The 21,429-nt window shown below is 40.1% G+C and overlaps 1 protein-coding gene across 3 annotated transcripts in view; it reads right to left on the reverse strand.

Annotated features, from left to right (window-relative positions):
- The window catches only part of si:dkey-28b4.8 (sarcoplasmic/endoplasmic reticulum calcium ATPase 2), a 71,005-nt gene that overhangs the window by 42,880 nt on the left and 6,696 nt on the right, over nucleotides 1–21,429 (reverse strand). The gene's annotated exons all lie outside the window — the stretch shown is intronic.

The raw sequence follows: 21,429 nt of genomic DNA on the forward strand, positions 1-21,429 counted from the left end.
GGGGGGGGGGGGGGGGGGGGGGGGGGGGGGGGGGTGCCGTCCAGCGCGTCACAGCAAAGTAGCCCCGGATCCAGTCTGGCCATATTTCATGTTATGATTATCTAGGGGGAGACTTGGCAACGGACTGATCAGTTACTGTATTTGAATATTACATATTGGAGTTTTTTGTGCAGGGGTCGTTTGAATTCAAGTTGTGTTGGAATTCTGGTATTGAGATTTTGGGACAAAACTAAAGTGAGTGGGTGCTTATTAGGTAGGATTTGGCGCCGTGTGATTGCTAGATAACAAGATTTTTGTGATTGCTCTGGAGTTGACAAATTCCCTTGATTTTCCATTAGCGGATGTGGTAAGATTGCCACCTATCAACAATTAAGTAGAATTAAAAGAAAAACAAATAAGTAATAATAAAAATAATTTACAATAAAGAAATATAAAAGAGTTGTCACTATGCGGAAAAAGGACATTAAAACGTTGAAAGTAACTACTCCGGTTGATGTAGTACAAAGAAATAATCCTCTAGTTAATGGTATTGTAAAGTTATCTGAAAAATGGCATAAACATTGGCCTGATATTGAACAACCATGGCCTGTGGAAGGGACTCTTAACCCAGGTGTACTTAAAATAATGCAAGTACTTGTGTCCACATATAAGTCGGATCAAAATAAGGGAAAAAAGGGGAATGACGTAAAGGAAAGAGACGAAGAGAGCTGGGTGTTCTTAAGTTGTTTGAACATGAGGGACAAAAACTGATGAAAGATAAACAAGATAAAAGGGACAGAGGTGTAGAGAAAATGGCAAAAGAGGCAAAGATAACAGAAAAACTAATGGCAGAAGTCAACACACCCTTCTCACAAACGGATTCAGCAAGAAGACCTCCACCTTACGAGGATGAACTGAAGTTTAAGGACGACTATCCTCAGCTTCCAGTGATCATTCAGGAGGGTGATTATTGCATCAGAGATGAAGAGGAACGAATCATAGAGAGAGGACAAGCAGAAACAACTATAAAGATGACTCCAAGCTCCAAAAGTAAGAAGAAAATGACATCTTTGGAAACTAAGGGTAGAGCAAGGCTTAGGAGAGTGGAAGATGATGATGAACAGAATGATTTAGAAGAGATCATGGGTGGATATAATCCTGTGATCAGACGGAGGCTGGCCAGAGCGGAAAGAAGGGGTGATGAAAGTTGGAAGAAGAAGGATACAGGAGACCAGATATCAGATGAAGACATGGATCAATGCATATCATGCTTGGAGAAGTCGACTTATCTAGAAGAAATAAGAGAATTGGAAGAACATCTCGAGAAGCTGACAATACAGAGGGTGTGAAGCAGCTGATTCCTCTCATGGAACCAATTGAGCTCTGCTATAAAAATCAGAAAACTACAATACCCATATTGGTATCAGAACATACAGCTATTGCTTTATTGGGAAGAGATACTTTGTGTAGATTGAATTGCACAATAAAATGTACACCAGATGGCTGTCTGATAGAAGTGCCAAAAGAAATGGTCCACCAATTATTGATGACAACAGAGATGGAGTCCTCTGCAGTATTTTGGATTGGAAATCTCAGTGCAGATTTTTTGGAGCCGGCTAAGATATCAGAGAAATTTATTGCTAGCAAACATGCCAGATGCGAAACCTCCGGAATATCCATTTCATTGTACACTCAAGTATTTCAAGAATGCTGCCCAAACAAACCCAGAGGAATGGTTGGCTCATCAACCAAAGGGAATTCAACTAAGCTCATGTTGCATAATTTTGGGACCACAAGGAGCAGCTATGAAGGTAAACACTGAGGATTATCTGGAGAAAGAATTAAAAATTGAGAAGAGTGTGCCACATGTGACCTTGTTGGTTTCTGAAGACTATGAGCAGAAACACATAGGGGAAATGATGACAGAAGCAGAGGAAGCTGTTTTTGTACCGATGAAAGAGAATTTGGCAATTTGAGTACAGATCAGCGATTCCTCAAAATCATGATTTCAGCTAAAGGACAAGGACAGCCACAAGCTGTACGGATGACACATGAATCTATTTGTAGTGCCAAGATGGATTCAGATTCTATGAAAGAGGAGATGTTGCGACAAGTTCCAGAATTGTGAAGTCAGCCCAACCAGTGAAAGTTGAACTTCGACCAGGAGCTAGACCTCCTTGGAAGTATCAGTATCCATTGAAGGATGAAGCAATTCAAGGAATCGAACCACAAATTGAAGGACTTTTGAAAACAGGTGTTTTGAAGATATCAACAAATCCTCAGAGTAACACGCCTTTGTTGCCTGTGAAGACACCTGATGAGACTTATCGTATGGTTCATGATTTGAGAGCAGTAAATGAAGTGGTAACTGATTTTCCAGCAGAAGTTCCGGATCCACATACTTTGTTAGCCCAAATTCCTCCTGATGCAACACATTTCTCGGTGTTAGATTTGTGTGGTGCATTTTTTAGTGTTCCCTTGAGTATAGAGAGTCAGGGTTTATTTGGATTCACATTTAAAGGACAGTTCTTCTAAATATGTCCTATATAAGCTGTGTTTGATGTACAGAGACACAGAGTGGTTATCGGGCTGGGTCTCTCTCCAAGCTGCTGCTTGTAATTGATGCTGAACTCCTTGATGTAATAAACTTTTATGATCAAGAACAGTGTCAAGCGGATTTCTTCTCAACACATCATCGCAGCATTATGGTTCGGACACCACAGCAGCAACCAACAGTGGATTCCTATCATTTAATGCCATACAAGTGTGGACCTTTTTTTCTGTAGGCCTAATGCAAACCTGAAAATACTATGCATTCCTGATGAAAACTCAACAGGATATTAATGTTTCATTATTTGATTGGGGTAGCCCTTTATCTTACAGTCTGAAGCTTAATACTAGTTAGGAAATCTACTATAGCAGACCCTTTAATTTTTGTTACAAACGCATATTAACAAATCATGTGTCAACAGACTGCTTACTTGAGATTTTTCTCACAAGTATTATTATTGTTTTTGCTTTTTTTGTCATACATGCTATAGTTTGAATGTCAAATTATCCTTATTAGAAAAAGGATAACTCATTATCTGTTGTCTGACCTCACTATATTCATAAATGACTTTAAAATGAACGCCCTAAAGATATCCAAATAGCCTTAACAGAGTGTAGTGGATGTGTGATTCAAAACCAGTCTAAGATTCAGTTATTAAGAGCAAATACAAAGTAACTCTTTAAAATGTATACATTATCATTCCACACAGGTCATAAAAATGACCAACCCACATAGAAGAATATTAAAATTTAAATAAGTGCACTAGTGTAATAAGATATTTTATATATTTGAAACCTAGATCACGTAAATTTTGTTGGTAATACTGTAGTCCTTGATATCAATGCATGCAGCCAAGTTACTTCTGTTAAATGAAAGTTTAAACTTTATTTATTTTCAATTAAAGTGATAGTGGTGGTTATTTATGTAATGTTTGGATCACAGTTAAATGTTTACACATTGCTCACATTAAGGTTAAATGATCCATTTTTGAAAGAAACAAATAAAGTCTTTGAAGGTAAAAACACTCATTAGGTGAGAATGAGCAGAGATAGTTCCACTGCATAACAATGGTTGGATAAGTAGCTATTGTTTAGCAATTTTTGGCAATTTCTTTAAAAAGCAAAAAATATTAGTAATATGCAGTAATATTATGTTAAAAGACCGTAAAAGTAAATTTTGTATTATATTTATTTTACTTCAAAAGGACTAGAAACACAGGTCCACACATGGCATTTTACACCGACGGTGCACTGTTGGTTAGGTACGCGTGTATGCATGTGTGTGTGTGTGTTTGGGAGGGGCATAAGAGTCAGTGACAGTGGGGACCCAGGCCTTGTTGAAGAGGCCCACTGCAGTTAATAATAATAACAATAATACATTTAATTTGTAATGCACATTATATTTAAGCAAATCCCAAAGTGCTACATGATACAACAACAACAATAAGGCAAAGCAAAAGGGCGAGAGTTCAATCAAAAGCTCTCCTACAAAAGTGTTTTTTAACACCACATTTAAAAGCATCTACAGTCTGTGGTGTCCTCAGGTGGTCAGGGAGAGTATTCCACAGACTGGGAGCAGCTGAGCAGAAAGCCCAATCTTCCATTGTACAGAGCTTGGTCCTGGGAGGTTTCAGGAGATACGCTGAGGCAGATCGGAGGGTACATGTGGAGGTCTGTGGGGTGAGGAGTTCCTTGAGGTTGGGGGGTGGGGCTTCACCATGGATGTACTTGTGGATAAGGAGGATGTTCTGGATGTACTGCAGCATCTGAAGGCTTTTCTCAGGGATCCTGGTGAGGAGAGCATGGCAGCAGTCCAGCCTGTAGGGGACAAAGGCGTGGACAAGTTTTTCAGCATCTGCAGGAGTGAGTGTGGGACGGAGTTTGGCGATGTTCCTGAGGTGGAAGAAGGTGGTCTTGCAGAGATGTTTGATGTGAGCCTAAAAGGTCAGATGAGTGTCTATTTTATGACCCAGATTGGTGGCTGATGTTGAAAGTGGAATATTTTGGCCAGCGAAGGTGATGCTGGTAATGTCAGATGACTAAACCTGGTGCCGAGTGCCGACTAAGATGGCTTCAGTCTTTGAGCTGTTTAGCTGCAGGAAGTTTTGCTTTATCCATGCCTTTATCCCCTCCAGGCGGGTGGTCAGAGTGGATGATGGCAGGGCAGCAGAGGGGGTTGATGGTGTTGAAAGCAGAGCTATTCATAATAGCAAAAACATATTGGAAAGAGCACATGATTAGAACAGAAAAAAATACTGTTTTAGTCCAACAGGATCTGACTATGTTTAGTTTGGGATGTGGGGGAGGGAGCTGTTGACTGCAGCGAATGGAAGGCGTAAACACAGTGAATGTTGTGTTTCCATGTGATGATCCGATGAGAGGAGATATGCTGATCGATGAGCTGATGGAAGAATTCAGAGAGAAAACTAACTGCTGACATGATTCAGCAATGATGTTAAACCAAGGCTCAGTGCTAGGGCCTCCTGTCTTCTCAATTTACACCACCTCACTGGGGCCGATCATTCACTCTCATGGCTTCTCTTACCACTGCTACGCAGATGATACGCAACTCTACCTATCCTTCCCGCCAGGCGATCCCACCGTCTCGGTGTGGATCATGGACTGTCTCTCGGATATATGTGCATCGATGAAGGCTTGCGACCTTCAACTAAACTGAACTCTTTTCATTCCAGCCAAGCAATCTATCCACCATAACATCACACTACAAATTGACACAACCATCACTCCAACCAAGGTGGTGAGAAACTTGGGTGTCAATTGTGATGGCAATTCAAGTTTTCAAATAAACAGCTCAGGCAAAAACTTGTCTTTCTGTGAGTTTTATTCAAGTCTTCTGCAGAAGGACTCACAGCAACACACATACGCAGTGTACATGTGTGCTCGAATGAGTGAGGAGAGCTCCGTGAGCCTATTATTTATCCAGCTTTAGGGTCAATCATATCATCCCACAGAGACACGTTGTCCCTTTAGTCTGGATAACACAGAGAACAGAGATATTTTGACTGTTACGTTTACACAGATTCAGTGCCACATCAGAGCATACAACATAAGGAAAATCAGACCCTACCTCACTCAGTACGCCACCCAGCTTCTGGTACAGGCCATGGTTATCTCTCACCTCGACTATTGCAATGCCCTCCTAGTAGGTCTTCCAGCTTGTGCGGTGAAACCCTTACAAATGGTTCAGAACGCAGCAGCGCGTCTGGTTTTTGATCAGCCCAAAAGGATGCATGTCACTCCATTACTCAGGGACCTCCACTGGCTCCCCGTGGCCTCCAGAATCAAATTCAAGTCAATAATGCTGCATACAGAGTGACCACTGGGTCTGCACCATCTACCTAAACTCCATAATACAAACTCACGTTCCTTCTCGGCCACTACGCTCCTCCAACGAACACCGCCTGGCTCTGCCATCCCTTCACACAAAGCAATCCCAGTCCCAAATGGGTAAATGTAAATGTAATCTGCACAGTGAACTCATTATTGGTGAGCAAACATGAAAGTACAAGAAGAGCAGCAGTCATTCCACACCATAGAGGGCGCTGTTTCCAGGAAGTACACATCTGATATTTAAAAGGTGATTACATTTGAATTTCCTCTTGAAGTTATGACATCATCATCACACTTCATAAACTAGAATGAAAAAGCTTTTGTGATGTTTAAACATCTGGATCAACAGTGTAGAGCTTGTTTTCTACACAGCTGCTGCTCACACTGATGGTGTTCACCTGCTACATCACTGCTGCTTTAACAGCTTTACCAGCTGCTGTTAGTTGGCCAAATATGTAGCGCACTGCTGCTACGACTCCTTCATCCTCTCGACTTTTCATCTCCTCCAGTTTCTGGACCTTCTCTGCGTCTCCTTTCTCCTTCATCTTCTCAATCAGGAAGTCCAGGTGGACATGAGTGGACAGTGAATCAACATTCAGGGCGATCTGATCCAGTCTGACAACAAGCTTGAAGGACTTTTCCAACATCTGATCTTTTTCTTTCTGAAGTTTTTCCATTTGCTTTTCTAAAGTTTCCAAAAGGCTTGTTTTCTCCTCACATCCTGCTTTACCTCTTTCATACTTTACTTTAACATCTTGCAGGGTCTTCTGAACTTTCCTTGTCTTGTTCACATAGATCCAGTTTTCTTTCACATGAGCTGATACAGGACACTTCCAGGTACATGAAGTGCAGCGGCCATCTTTCATGACCTCACAGTCTCTGGGATACCAGGCCACAGTGCATCCAGGATAGTGACAGGTCTCCTCACAGAGTGTACAGCAGGTAGCTCCTTCATAAAACACCAACCCCCACATCCCACAGCTGATTTCTTCTTTAACTTTGTAGACCTCATCAACTTCTACAGTGAACTCTTCATTTCTCTTCTTCTCTTCTTCATGTTTCTTCAGAGCTTCCTGAGTCTGTTGGTTTTCTCTCTGTTTCTGTTCAGTGAACTTAACTCTCTCTTTCAGGTTTTGGATGCAGGCTGTCAGTCTGATTTGTGAATTCAACACTTCAACAGTTGTCTTCAGATTCTGAGGTGCAGTTTTTTCCAGGAACTCTGTGAACTGTCTCGTGCCTTTGGTAGTTGTTTTATCTGCATGTTGAAGGGCTTCTGTGTCCTTAGTCCTGTGTTCATTCTGCCGGTTATTAAACAGGAAGTGAACAGGCTCATTCCTGCCATCTTTGGCACATTTAATTTTTGCAGCCTCGAGAGCTTTCAGAACATTTTTAGGTGTCAGACCATCTGAGTGTGTGATGAGAGCAACAATGTTCTTCTCCATGTCTTTTCCAAACAGAGACACCACTGAATCAAAGATGTACCTCAGTCGCTCATCCAGTCGATTCACACTCGCTTTCACCACCAGACCCACTGCATTAATCTCATGAACTCCGTCCTCTGAGCGGAACCAGTCTAATAATCTCTGACTGATGATGTCATCCTGTTTGATCCCTCTGGTGTCTCCGTATCCAGGAGTATCTATGATGGTCAGAGAGTAGGGCAGAGTTTCACCTTCAAAACCAAAGATCTGGTACACCATCACATCTGATGTCTGACTCTCTGATTGGCTTCTCTCCTCGTCCTCTTCGATCTGAAACCAGACATCGTCCGCCTCGTCCTTCTTGTCCTTTATGATCTGAAACCAGACATCATCCTCCCACTTCACTCCCATGGCGTAGTTGACCAGAGTGTTGACCAGAGTAGATTTTCCTGTTCCTATTTCACCCACAAGCAAGATGGTTTTTTTTTTGTTGTTCACATTTCTTTCACCAAAAGTCATTCTTCTTAGAGATCCAATGTTCTCTTTCTTTAGTGTCAGCTGGTAGACAGCAGGAGGTCCTGATCGGATCAGAACACTTTTGGAAATTATGTCCTTGTATTTGGATGAGCTGTTCCTGTAGAAAAGTAAAGACATGAGCTCAAAAACTACTGAACATAGTATGAAATAAACAAAATGACTCTACCTGCTCCCCCCACACAGTAAAGCAGTGTAGTGTTTTCCTTTTTATCTGGCAGCTGTGCATTAACTTCTGCCAATAGAGAGTAGCCTATAACCTGATGCCTGTGATACAGCTTTTTGTTATTCTAAATTAATACACAGCCTTAAACTATTTTACCTGGTGGGGGATCAAAACATCTATATATACAAACTACCTACAAATTCAGCGGCTACACACCATCTGATATTAGGTCAGTTTATCATTCACGACTATCCGCCTCATCACCAAATATTAACAAATAAATAAATAAAGTTGATTTTACCGAACATAGAACCATACTCCACACACTCAGATGCTGTATCTGTACATCAGAGGCTGGTTAATAAAGCTGTAATGTTTTAATGTAATGGACCATGAAGCCCATTTGATCCTGAAACTCTTCCTTTATAAGCTCACTCTCCACAGGTGATCACTCTCCAACTTCTACCTGTGTCCTTAAAAATAAATAAAAAATTAATAAATAAATTAATTAAAAATAAAAGTCTGGTTCTTTTAGATTTGAATTGTTTCTATAATCACATCAATCTGACACTTTTCCAGTTTTCACTCTTAACTCTGCTCTCGTTGTAAATGTTCACATCATGTAGTAAAATGGGATTCAGCAGCGTGATGCATTTCAACAAGAAAATAAACTCTGAAACTCTGAGTTGTTGTAGAAACGTAGTTTTACTCACGTTGCCATGGTAACAGATTCTCAGCAGCTTGAGGTTGCAGCAGCTTATTGGTTCTCTGGATGAAGGAAAAACAAGTCAGTGACCTCTTGTCAGCTGTGCTGCTGTAGATGCTGCTGTTAGTAGATACTGGATTTTCAGTGGCTTTGTGCTAGGCTAGCTCAGTAGCATTCTCACATGACACCAAGGCAAGTATAGTTGCATAGCACATTTCAACAACAAGGCAATTCATAGTGCTTTACATAAAACATAAAAGCAACATAGGGAAATATATAAAAAACACATCATACATTTTAAATTCAAGTAGAAAATAAAAACAGGTAAACCTATTTGTTCATCTGTAATTCTAATGGGTTACGAACAATCAGGCTTTTCACCTTCCATTTTTAAACTTTTCTGATTTCCCATCTCTCACACCATTCAAACCTTGTACGATATTTATTTTCTCTTTGTCCCAATCGTCAACGTGAATCCAGATCTTACCCCAAAAACAGGACAGTAAAAATTACAGTGCATTGTAAAATATTAATGAAAGAATTACATAAACATAAAAATAGGTATTCTGTCTTTTCACCTTCCATTGTCTCGCTCTCATCTCACACCAAGCAAACCTGATCCTCTTTATCATACAATATTTATTTCCTCTTATTCGCAATCGTCCCTGTGAATCCAGAAAAACTTCCTTAGAATTCTACTCAGCCCTGTTAAGTAAAACCAGCATAGAAAACCTGGCTGGACGGACCAAGACCCGGACAGCTGACAACTATTCTAGAGATTCTAGTCTGCCCTGTTAAGACTTGGTCTGACTACTTACAGGAGAGGAGAAACCAGTTAAGTTTAAAAAGCAAGAAATGTCTGATTTTAATCAAATGTCATTTAATAAAAGGCAGTGTCTTTAGTCTTTATTCTTGATTTTAAAGAACTGAGAAGTTCAGCAGTCCTGCATTTAATTTAGACATACTTTATAGTTTAATCACTTCTTCACTATGGTCATAACTGTTGTATTTCATCACGTGGCTGTTTACCCACTCACTAATGACATGAAGTTAAAGTTTAGATTTTTAAACAGCTTCACAGCTCACGGAGGCATTAACAACATGTTTCAGAGTTAAACTTGTTCACAACATCTGCTGCAGTTAATATATGCTTCTTTAAAGCTAAAAACATTCGGTCTCTCTCAGGCTTCAAGCATTATTGGATTCTGCATGTAAAGTTCATTTAAGGAAACAATTCTTAATTACATTTGAGCTTTAATTGTAGTGCTATTCTATCACAAGATATGAATAACTCATTAGTAAGGTAGCATGTCGAGTTATTGGAAATGTTAATTACATGTTTCCATGTACATTTATATCTGGTCTTAACCCTTGACATCTTAAAGTATTTCATGGTCCTGTTTCAAAGTGCTCTCACCTGTTCACCTGTTGGTTTCACAAAGCTCTCTGATGCTGAGGAGGCAGCAGAGCAGAGAGCAGTTTTTATATCAGCTGAGACGGTGGACGCCCTGTGGTCACATGATTTCACAGAAACAGTCTCTGAGACAGACAGAAAGACAGCGGCTTCCCTTCAGTCTGCAGTGAACACAGCGTGACTTCAAACAATCAGTAAAACAAGAAGTGAAGGGAGGGAGGAGAGTTCATAAGATAAGATAAGAATTTATGGATCCCCATAAGGGTAATTCAGATATTGCAGCAACAAGCAAGTAAAACAATAAGTACGAATGTAGTCACAGTTGATCAGAGAGCTGGCAATGTTTGTAGAGAGTGCAGCTTTGGAGTCCACTGTCTTGGTACAGCGCAGACTGTCAGACTGATATATGGTCAACATTCAGACGGTGTTCCTCCACTGCCCTGTTACTCAAGTTATTTCCCAAAATATGTATCTTCGGTAATCACAACTGCATCCCCACATCACTGAGTGCATGCCACCTACATTTTCTACTAATAAAATAAATATATAAAGAATCTTCATGCATCATTTGGGTTTATAATGCTGCATTCCAGGCAACTCGGAACTGGGAAATTTCCGACCTTCAACTAGAAAAACTATCCTGGAACGCCACCAGAAGTCGGATTTCCTACTTGTGAACTCGGAGAAAAAATTTGTACCCTGACAAGTAGCTGCCGAATGACGTCACACAACAATGGCAGCTCCCATGGAAGCACACATTGTAAATGGTAAACAGTTACCTAAAAGGCAACGTAAAGCATATTTGCATGTATTTAATTAAAAGTATAAATACTACCATATAGTAAAACATGTTCTGCATGTAAAGTGATGCAGATATGTTGCTAGGTAGAATCTATAAGTCATCTTCTCTGTGAAAAAGTTACTCAGGAAAATGTTAAAAATGCCCAGAAATGTGAAAACATTTGGAAGTATATCCATGTAGCTAGAAGGATACACCGTTAACAAGTCACGTATATTTAGTGCACTGCTGGGGTTTTAACTGTGCACAAACTTGCCAAAGAAACACAAGTTTGTCACGTCAGTCATGTTTATTGTTTACATTTAGCGTCATGCACCCCCATGCAACTGAAACGGAACTGTTGGAAATTTCAACTGGGGAATTTCCCAGTTCCGACCGGTCTCGAACGCGCCATAAGTACCATATCACTACCTAAATCTCACTGATAAATTATTTGATTCTTCGGCAGCCTGGATATGACTACTTTATGTGAAACATGGCTGAAACTAAATGTCTTCCTACCATTAAATTACGTTTCCCCACCTGACTATACCGATGGCCATGTTGCTACTAAACAAGGTGGAGGTGTTAATCTTAATCTATAAATCTATTTTTTATATTTTTTATAATCTATTTAACCTCCAAACTTCATATTAAATTCATCTCATTTGAGGCTCTTGTATTCATCAGCTATGAATTGCTTTGTCCAGGGAAACAGAATCAGATCATTCAACCTTGTGGTTCTCTATAGATCACCTTGTCCATATTCCCAATTTTAAGGAGAGTTTAGGGAATTTAGCTCAGACCTTGGAACTCATTCTGATCAACACAGTTTGATACCTCAGTATTTGTTACACTGTGCAGATGATACCATGTGAGTGTGTTTTAACTGCAGGCTGGCTGCTCTTTGTTTCAGTTCAGCTGATGTTGTTAAGTTATAAGTAATAAGTAACATATTATAAAACTGCAAACGGTTGGATGGTTTTATTGGGAGGATAAAGAGTAATTGTAAGGAAGTGATAGCAGCATTTGAACATTGACCTTTGTAATACAATCACCTGATAAAACAATCACCTGATCATATAATCACACATTATTTTATTATATTGTAACATTATTAAACTATATTTTGCACAAAACACCTGCTCGGAGGCTCCCTGGAAATTTGAAACCGCTGAAACCGCAGCCAGAAAAGTCTCCTCCTAGACAGCCTGGACTCAATTTGTCCATGGCATCTGGGAAGCCTGAAACCACCCAACGGCGCTGCTGCAGAGTTGAAAATCCTTGTAACTAGCATTCTGGCTACATGGCTAAAAACAACCTGCCCCTTTTCCACACCGCCACTGGCACCACCACTATGTTGAGTTACTCCGACAACAAGCTGGTGAATCTCAACAGTTTCTTCACTCCATCGTGCACTGCACTGATTAAACAACTAGGACTTCTCCGCCGTCCGCCCTATATTCATAGAAGTTCCCGCAGAAAGCTTTTCTGCTCACAGACAAATCTTACCATCCCGATTCTCTGGTCAGAAATGCGAACCTTCAATCCACGCATACTTCATCAGAGTGCTGTCTCCTTCCGGATGAAATAGTTTGGACGTCTCCATGACAACACCTCTCAGTGTGCTGAATGGGAAACGTGGAGTGGACTCACAGTCTATTACAAATAAATCCCGCCTCATTCATGACTATAAATGTTTGGATTATATGTGCATTACAGAGACCTGGCACCAACCAAATACCATTTTTTCTTTAAATGAGAGCTGTCCCCAAGTATATTGCTACCTCCAGTCAGTCAGCCATCGCAGCGATCTGGAGCTATCTCTGCAACCATTAACTGAACTGTCTTCATTTGAATGGCAGCACACTTTCAATATCTTTCCACACACTTTTCATCAGCCGACAAAGCAGTGGACTACTACAACAGCCATCTGAGCAGCCTCCTGGACCTCCATGCCCCTGTTAAAACAAGAACAGTCACCTTCACCTGCTCAGCACCCTGGTTCACAGATGGGCTTCGTAAGATGAAAGCAGTAGGTTGGGTCCTTGAGCGGCGTTTCAGAGCCTCTGGCCTCACTGTCCACAAAAACTTTACCGGGAGCAAAAACAAAAATATGCACAATCCCTCAAAGGTTTTTTTCTAACCTGTAGCACTTTGAGATCTTTTGATGAAAAGTGTGTTATAAATAAAATGTATTATTATTTTATTATTATTCCTGTCTTTTTGTGGCTGTCTGCCCTGTGTGTAATCATCATGCCCTCTCTTGTGTATTTAAGTCAGTGTGTTTCCCCTTGTCTTTTGAACTAAAAGCACTAAACTGTGGAACGATCTACCTCTGCCCATTAGACAGGCATCTTCACTGTCTGTTTTTAATTCTCTTCTTAAAACCTCTTTTCCTTGGCCTTTGAAAACTGAAGTTGACATTTTTTTATTGTATTGATTTTATTGTTTTATTGTTTTATTGTATGGTTGTTATTGTTTTTACTTGTATTTTATGCATCATGTGAGCTATGTATTTAGTGTCTTTTATTTATTTTTTTTGTACAGCACTTTGTGTCCACTTTGGATGTTTAAAGTGCTCTATAAATAAATTTTAATTGATTGATTTTGTGAGATCGTCTTTGTCTCCTGTCAAGCGTCCCAGCCCACGTCCCGTGTTTCTTCCGTGATTTGTATTTTTTCTTTACTGTTTGATTACTTTGGATTTTGCCTGTACCCATTTAGAATGTATTTGCTTTATGGACTGCCTGCCTCTACATTGGTTAGCGTTGGGTAACAAGAGATGGAACCGGTTCCAAATTTCAAAAATGGCTCTAAGAGACATTCCTGACTTCCGTCCTCTTTTTCAGATATTCACTGAGCTCCTTGGACTTCCCCATTGTACTGTACATTGGTCAATCCAATGATTGTTGTCAAACAAACCCTTTTTATTTTGGCACAGAGAAGCTACTAGTGTAGTCAATCATGGTCATGACTTTTCTTTCTGCTTCTGTATAATTTAATTACTGCCTACATTTATTTATTTACTTAATTTTTTTTTTGCATTTAATCCGATGCTTATTTATTTATTGAGCATTTATTTATTTCTGTATTTACTTCTGAATTTGTCAGGATCAGTACTCCATAGCTTCTGGGACGGATGTGGCCCAGGGGCCGCTAATTGAATAGGACTGGATTAAAGCAAGGACTTGAAGCCAAGCCGTTTTTTGATATATCTGCGAAAACTCACACTTGATTATTACAGCATCACCTTGACGTCAAAGAGTGTCATTATACGTACCTGTCTAGTGGGTGAAATGTTTAACCCTCCTGCCATTTTTGTGTTTCCAAGTTTTAAGGTTTATGCTGCACAAACGCTTTTTAGCAGAGTGTCACAGAATTTAAGTAGGATAGGAAATCTTTGACTCACTATGATCTGAGCACCCCTATTCCTGGCAAGCAGGACATGGGCACACTGGCATGGGGATTTGAACTCTTGAGTTTCAAATCCAAGTAGTTGACTAACTGACTAAGCCACTGTGAAAGATCATTTCTGCCCACCTTTGCACAAATTGAGGCAATGACCTCACATTTGCCAGTCTCGGATATTGTTGTATATATAACTTAAAACGCTTACAACAGTCAAATCACTGGTGATACAATTTTGAAAAATATTACATATCATTCTGCTGGTTTTGGGTGATTTGTCAAATAATTTGGTAGTGTTCGATCAATGAACACTGAGCAGAAAAGAAAATGTTCTGCATAATGTGCAAGTTATAGCAAGATACTGAATATCACTGCAGACACTGTTTGACCGATCTGAAAACTCTTTGAAACACTTGATATCGAGATATCTAGAGAATGTCTGTGTTGATTTTGGTAGCGTTGGAAGAAAGACTCGTGGAGATATAGATGTTAATAGAATTAACATATTCTGAAAAATATAGAGTGACTCACTTCTGAGTTGACCATAGGTTACAGTGAGGCAAACGTTTGCCACATATCAGTGGATGTGCTATGATTTTCTTAGATTTTTTTAAGTTTGAAATGAGAAATGTTTAGAAATTTACATTTGTTGTAATAAACCATGCCCATTTTAAGCAGTCATTACCAAATTTTATGCATCAACTGAGTAGTGACCCTAGATCATACAAACCCAATTTTGTATTTAAACCATGTAGCAAATTATGAGGTATAACCGTGTTTGACGAGTTTGCAAAAATGACTTAGGTTAAGGTTTTTGAGAGAAGTTATTTAATTAATTAAAAATTATTAGAGCAAAAGACCAATGGAGCAAAAATGCAGATGATAAAAAGGATAAAAGAAGTTTAACTCTAAACAAAGCGGTTGTTATATCGCCACCATGAGGTCAATGAGTGCATTTCTTTTTTGCCTGAGTGGTGGGTTGAATTTGCAACCTGCCAATTTTGGTGAGTTTTTGCTGCAAAGACAAAAGGCGGAAAAATAACAAAGAAAGAAAGAAAGAAGAACAAAAACAGTATGGCTTCAGCAGCTTCACTGCTCGGATAATAAAAATCAGACCGATTTCAATAACGTACCATTGGTACTGATATCCACAATGCTTTGCATGCATGAATATCAGTACCAGTACCCCCACCCCACTCGTGCCTCAGGCAGTGGCGGAAGGTGCTAAACTTGAAGTGTCCACCATAGCGCCCTTATGTGTGTTCGTACCATTTTTTGTACGGGAAGCCAACCGATCAACATTCTTATCCCACTTGGCTTCTACGCTCCAGTTAAGAAGTCACGCCGGGTGCTGAAATGGTTGACAGATTCAGGTAATCTAACTTTGCTAGCAATGTGCTTGTAAGGTTTGTGAAGTCTGTTCTATGAGAGATTTAGGCCCAAAAAGTTTAATCTGGATCAGAATTATCTGGATTTGGAAATCCCACGTATTGCTATCCAGGATCACATAATCCATCTTACTTTTTTACCAGTTTTTCAAAACCAGATACAAACTTGTCAGGAATACCAAATCTGGATTTCCAGTGCTCTAAATGGGACTACATATCACAACGTAGGCTGTTAATGATATATGATGAGCAGAGTGTGCTCAGTCCACTCAGCAGAAGGCCTTCAGTAATGCAGTGCTGGCTCCCTCTAGTGGTCACTACAGGAAGCACCACCAACAGAGCTGATCACGTGATGAAACATCAGCTGGAACCAATCTCTGTCAGACCTGCTGCTCGTCACAAACTCCCAAAGAGAAACAGAAGAAAGTTCAGCAGAAGCTTCAGCAGAGTCCAAAAGCTGCTGCTGATCCAGTGAAGACACTCTGAGCAAACTGATTTCATGAAGCTCACAGGAAGCTGCAGCACTCAGGATGCTTTCATGTAACTAAAGCTCAACATAAAGGATCAACATGTTTCCACATGAAAGATCTGAACTAGTCATTCAGAGCACGAAGACACAGGAAGAAAGCAGCGTAGAAATCCATCAGAGGACATCAGCTTTCAGGACTCTTCACAAACACAGCAGCAGCTTTCTGTCTGACTTCTCTTCTGGAACGTCCTCTGTGCACACTGATTTAGAAAACACTTTTCTATGGAGATTTCTATTCTACATGTCAGTGAGGAGTTTACTGTCAACATCAGAGTCAGCAGGAATCAGCAGCCTTGGACTGACTGAGAGGAGCATTAGAGGAACCTTCACACGTTAAACTCACATAAAGAAACTGAAGGGAAAGAAAAACACACACATAAGATAATATAAAATATACTTTATTGTCCTGAAGGGAAATTGGTTTTGGACTCTATCCATTCTGCAGTTTTACAAAGACAACACAAAATACAGAAATAAACATCTCTCAACACATTAGACAGGTACATATATAGTAAGCACATTAACTCCTCCTTCCAATGGCAGTTTTTGATTGAACATCCCTGTTGGCTGCATCCCCACAATGTGGCACAGCCCTTACACAATGAGTTACTGCACATCCCAAATAGCCTACAGACTGCACAAATGACACATTTCACATAACCTATGCAAAACACAATGACATACTGAACAATCCAACAGCCTGTGTGTTGCACCACCAACATATTGCATAACATCAATAGCCTACTTATTGCATCATGATACAGTAGAATCAGACAGCAACACCAACTCAAGCAGACCAAACCAAATGATCAACAAGCAAAAAGAAAAATATATTGAATAATGGAAAGAAACGACCAAAACACAAAGTAAATTCCAATGTTATCTGACCCTAAAAAGAGAATTAACACTGGCAAATGACCTGAGCACAATAAAATGTCCTAAACTAAGAAAAATGTTGACAACATCCAGACTGAGTGAACACAGCCTGGCCATAGAAAAGGGTCGACACAGACAGAGCTGGCTACCACAAGAGGAGTGGAAAGCTAGAGACAGAGGACAGGTAGAGACAGACGACAGGTAGAGACTGAGAACACAGGTAGAGACAGAGGACAGATTAGAGACTGAGAACACAGGTAGAGACAGAGGACAGGTAGAGACTGAGAACACAGGTAGAGACAGAGGACAGATTAGAGACTGAGAACACAGGTAGAGACAGAGGACAGGTAGAGACAGAGGACAGATTAGAGACTCAGAAGACAGGGAGAGACAGAGGACAGATTAGAGACTCAGGAGACAGGGAGAGACAGAGGACAGGTAGAGACAGACGACAGGTAGAGACTGAGAACACAGGTAGAGACAGAGGACAGGTAGAGACAGAGGACAGATTAGAGACTCAGAAGACAGGGAGAGACAGATAACAGGGAGAGACAGAGGACAGATTAGAGACTCAGAAGACAGGGATCGACAGAGGACAGGTAGAGATAGATGACAGGTAGAGACTGAGAGGACAGCTAGAGACTGCACTTTCTAACCTCATTTCCTAAAAATAATGCATTAAGAGAAAAACACTTACTTAACACAAATATACCCCAAATTCAAAAATCAGACTCACAGAAACTCTCCTATTTACTGGGAGAAATGCCCAGATGTCAATTAATTGCTGCAAAATATGTCTCCTCATGCCACGAACTCAGGACAACCAGTGGAACCTCAGACTGATAAATATAATAAATAATTGTACTTCTTATTTTAGTAATGGTTCCTTGGGAAAATAAACTCATGAACTGTATGAATTGAATTGTTCTTTTGTATCTTTTAAGATTTGGCAGCATTGTTGTTTTGACAGTCATGCCAATAAAGCAAATTCAAATTGAATTGATATCAGCTGCTGACAGAAACTCGCTTGTTCTGGAGCTTTTAACCACATCACACTTCAGCAGTTGCCATAGAAAACTTCCCATGATTCTGAACAGTTTCAGGACTTCTCCTCTATGTTGGCATAAAAGATGACAAAGCTCCAGAACTAAAGAGCAAGTAACCCTGATGAAATAATCTTTTTTTATATAGTTTAGACCAATGATGTTGTTCACCTATTTCACTGATTCTTTACCAGCTATACCGAATAACCAGACATGTACCGCAGTCCTGCTCTGGTTCCTTCATCCTCTCGACTCTTCATCTCCTCCAGTTTCTGGACCTTCTCTGCGTCTCCTTTCTCCTTCATCTTCTCAATCAGGAAGTCCAAGTGGACATGAGTGGACAGTGAATCAACATTCAGGGCGATCTGATCCAGTCTGACAACATGTTCAAAGGACTTTTCCAACATCTGATCTTTTTCTTTCTGAAGTTTTTCCATTTGCTTTTCTAAAGTTTCCAAAAGGCTTGTTGTCTCCTCACATCCTGCTTTACCTCTTTCATACTTCTCCTTCACATCTTGCAGGGTCTTCTGAACTTTCCTTGTCTTGGTCACATAGATCCACTTTTCTTTCACATGATCTGATACAGGACACTTCCTGGTACATGAAGTGCAGCGGCCATCTTTCATGACCTCACAGTGTTTGAGACCCATGTGTGTGCATGAATAGTGACAGTTCTCCTCACAGACTTTACAGCAGACAGCTCCTTTAAACAACAGCCCCTTCCTCTTGATACTTCCTTTAACTTTGTAGATCTCATCAACTTGTACACTGAACTCTTCATTTCTCTTCATCTCTTCTTCATGTTTCTTCAGAGCTTCCTGAGTCTGTTGGTTTTCTCTCTGTTTCTGTTCAGTGAACTCAACTCTCTCTTTCAGGTTTTGGATGCAGGCTGTCAGTCTGATTCGTGTCTTCAACACGTCAACGGTTGTCTTCACATTTTGAGGCCCAGATTTTTCTAGAAAGTATGTAAATTCATTCATTCCTCTCATTGATGTTTCCCATGCAGTCTCAAAAACAGACTTGTTTCCCTGTGTTCTCTCTGTGTTCTGGCAGTTATCAAACAGGAAGTAAACAGGCTGATTCTTTTCATTTCTGGCACATTTAACTTTTGCAGCATCGAGAGCTTTCAGAACATTTTCAGGTATCAGACCATTTGAGAATGTGATGAGAGCAACAATGTTCTTCTCCATGTCTTTTCCAAACAGAGACACCACTGAATCAAAGATGTACCTCATTCGGTCACTCAGGTGATATACATTTGCTTTCAGCACCAGACCCACTGCATTAATCTCATGAAGTTCTCCTGAGCGGAACAAGTCTAATAATCTCTTACTGACGATGTCATCATGTTGGATTCCTCTGGTGTCTCCGTATCCAGGAGTATCTATGATGGTCAGAGAGTAGGGCAGAGTTTCACCTTCAAAACCAAAGACCTGGTACACCATCACATCTGATGTCTGACTCTCTTGTTCTAGTCTCTCCTTCTCGTCCTCTATGATCTGAAACCAGACATCATCCTCCCACTTCACTCCCATGGCGTAGTTGACCAGACCATTGATCAGAGTAGATTTTCCTGTTCCTGTTTCACCCACAAGCAAGATGGTTTTGTTTATCTTGTTCACATTTCTTTCACCGAGAGTCATTCTTCTTAGAGATCCAATGTTCTCTTTCTTTGGTCTCAGCTGGTAGACAGCAGGAGGTCCTGATCGAAACAGATCACTTTTGGAAATGATGTTCTCGTGTTTGGAAGAGCTGTTAGTATCCCTGTGGAAAAAGCAGATCATTTACACATTTAATTTTAATAAGATTATACTCCTGTATAGCTCATAAACCACCACTTAACATGTAATAAATGGTTCACAACACACTGTAAATGTTAGCAGATATGCTCTTGTAATGGTTATAAAAATGCTGCACTCCTGAATGCATGCAATGGGAATATATAAGCTAAAGATTCTTACAGATATTCATAAAAAGGATGGGATAAAATGCTGATAATTTATTTCTTTATAAAAGGGTATTCAAGGTTCAGTGTGTAATATTTCTGAGGATCTAAATTTACATTTATTCATTTAGCTGACGCTTTTATCCAAAGCGACTTACAATTGCTATATACACTCACCTAAAGGATTATTAGGAACACCATACTAATAATGTGTTTGACCCCCTTTCGCCTTCAGAACTGCCTTAATTCTACGTGGCATTGATTCAACAAGGTGCTGAAAGCATTCTTTAGAAATGTTGGCCCATATTGATGGATAGCATCTTGCAGTTGATGGAGATTTGTGGGATGCACATCCAGGGCACGAAGCTCCCGTTCCACCACATCCCAAAGATGCTCTATTGGGTTGAGATCTGGTGACTGTGGGGGCCATTTTAGTACAGTGAACTCATTGTCATGTTTGAAATGATTGGAGCTTTGTGACATGGTGCATTATCCTGCTGGAAGTAGCCATCGGAGGATGGGTACATGGTGGCCATAAAGGGATGGACATGGTCAGAAACAATGCTCAGGTAGGCCGTGGCATTTAAACCATGCCCAATTGGCACTAATAATAATAATAATAATAATCCTTATTTGTAGAGCACTTTTCAAAAACAAGTTACAAAGTGCTTTAACAAGTGTAAAGAATAATACAAAAAAACAAGATAAGAGCATGAAAATTAGTAAAATACAATAAAATAAAAGGGATAAAATAAAGTCAAATAAGATCGGGAAAAGCTCTCCTATAAAAGTATGTTTTAAGAAGGGACTTAAAAGAGTTCACTGACTCAGCCGACCTGATTTCCTTGGGCAGGCTGCCCGAGGATCTCAAGGTACGTGCTGGTGCGTATGGGACTAAAAGGTCAGAAATATAACAAGGCGAGAGGCCATGAAGAGCTTTAAAAGTGATCAATAGAATTTTAAAGTCAATTCTAAAACATACTGGGAGCCAGTGTAATGAAGCTAAAATAGGAGTAATGTGGTCATATTTCTTTGTTCTGGTTAAAAGCCTGGCAGCTGAGTTCTGGACAGTCTGGAGTCGATCAATAGATTTTTGGGTTAAACAGGTGAAAAGGCTGTTGCAATAATCCAGATGTGATGAGATGAAGGCGTGTAAAAAGGTCTCGGTTTCCTTTAAAGTTAATATAGATGGAATTTTTGCTATATTTCTAAGTTGATAAAAACATGATTGAACAAGCTTTGTGGTGTGCTGCTCGAAATTTAAATTACTATCAAACCAGACACCAAGGTTCTTTGCCACAGGCTTAATGTGATTTACTAGGGAACCAGCAGATGGCA

This window comes from Micropterus dolomieu, linkage group LG04 (assembly GCF_021292245.1).
Source record: "Micropterus dolomieu isolate WLL.071019.BEF.003 ecotype Adirondacks linkage group LG04, ASM2129224v1, whole genome shotgun sequence".
NCBI lineage: Eukaryota > Metazoa > Chordata > Actinopteri > Centrarchiformes > Centrarchidae > Micropterus > Micropterus dolomieu.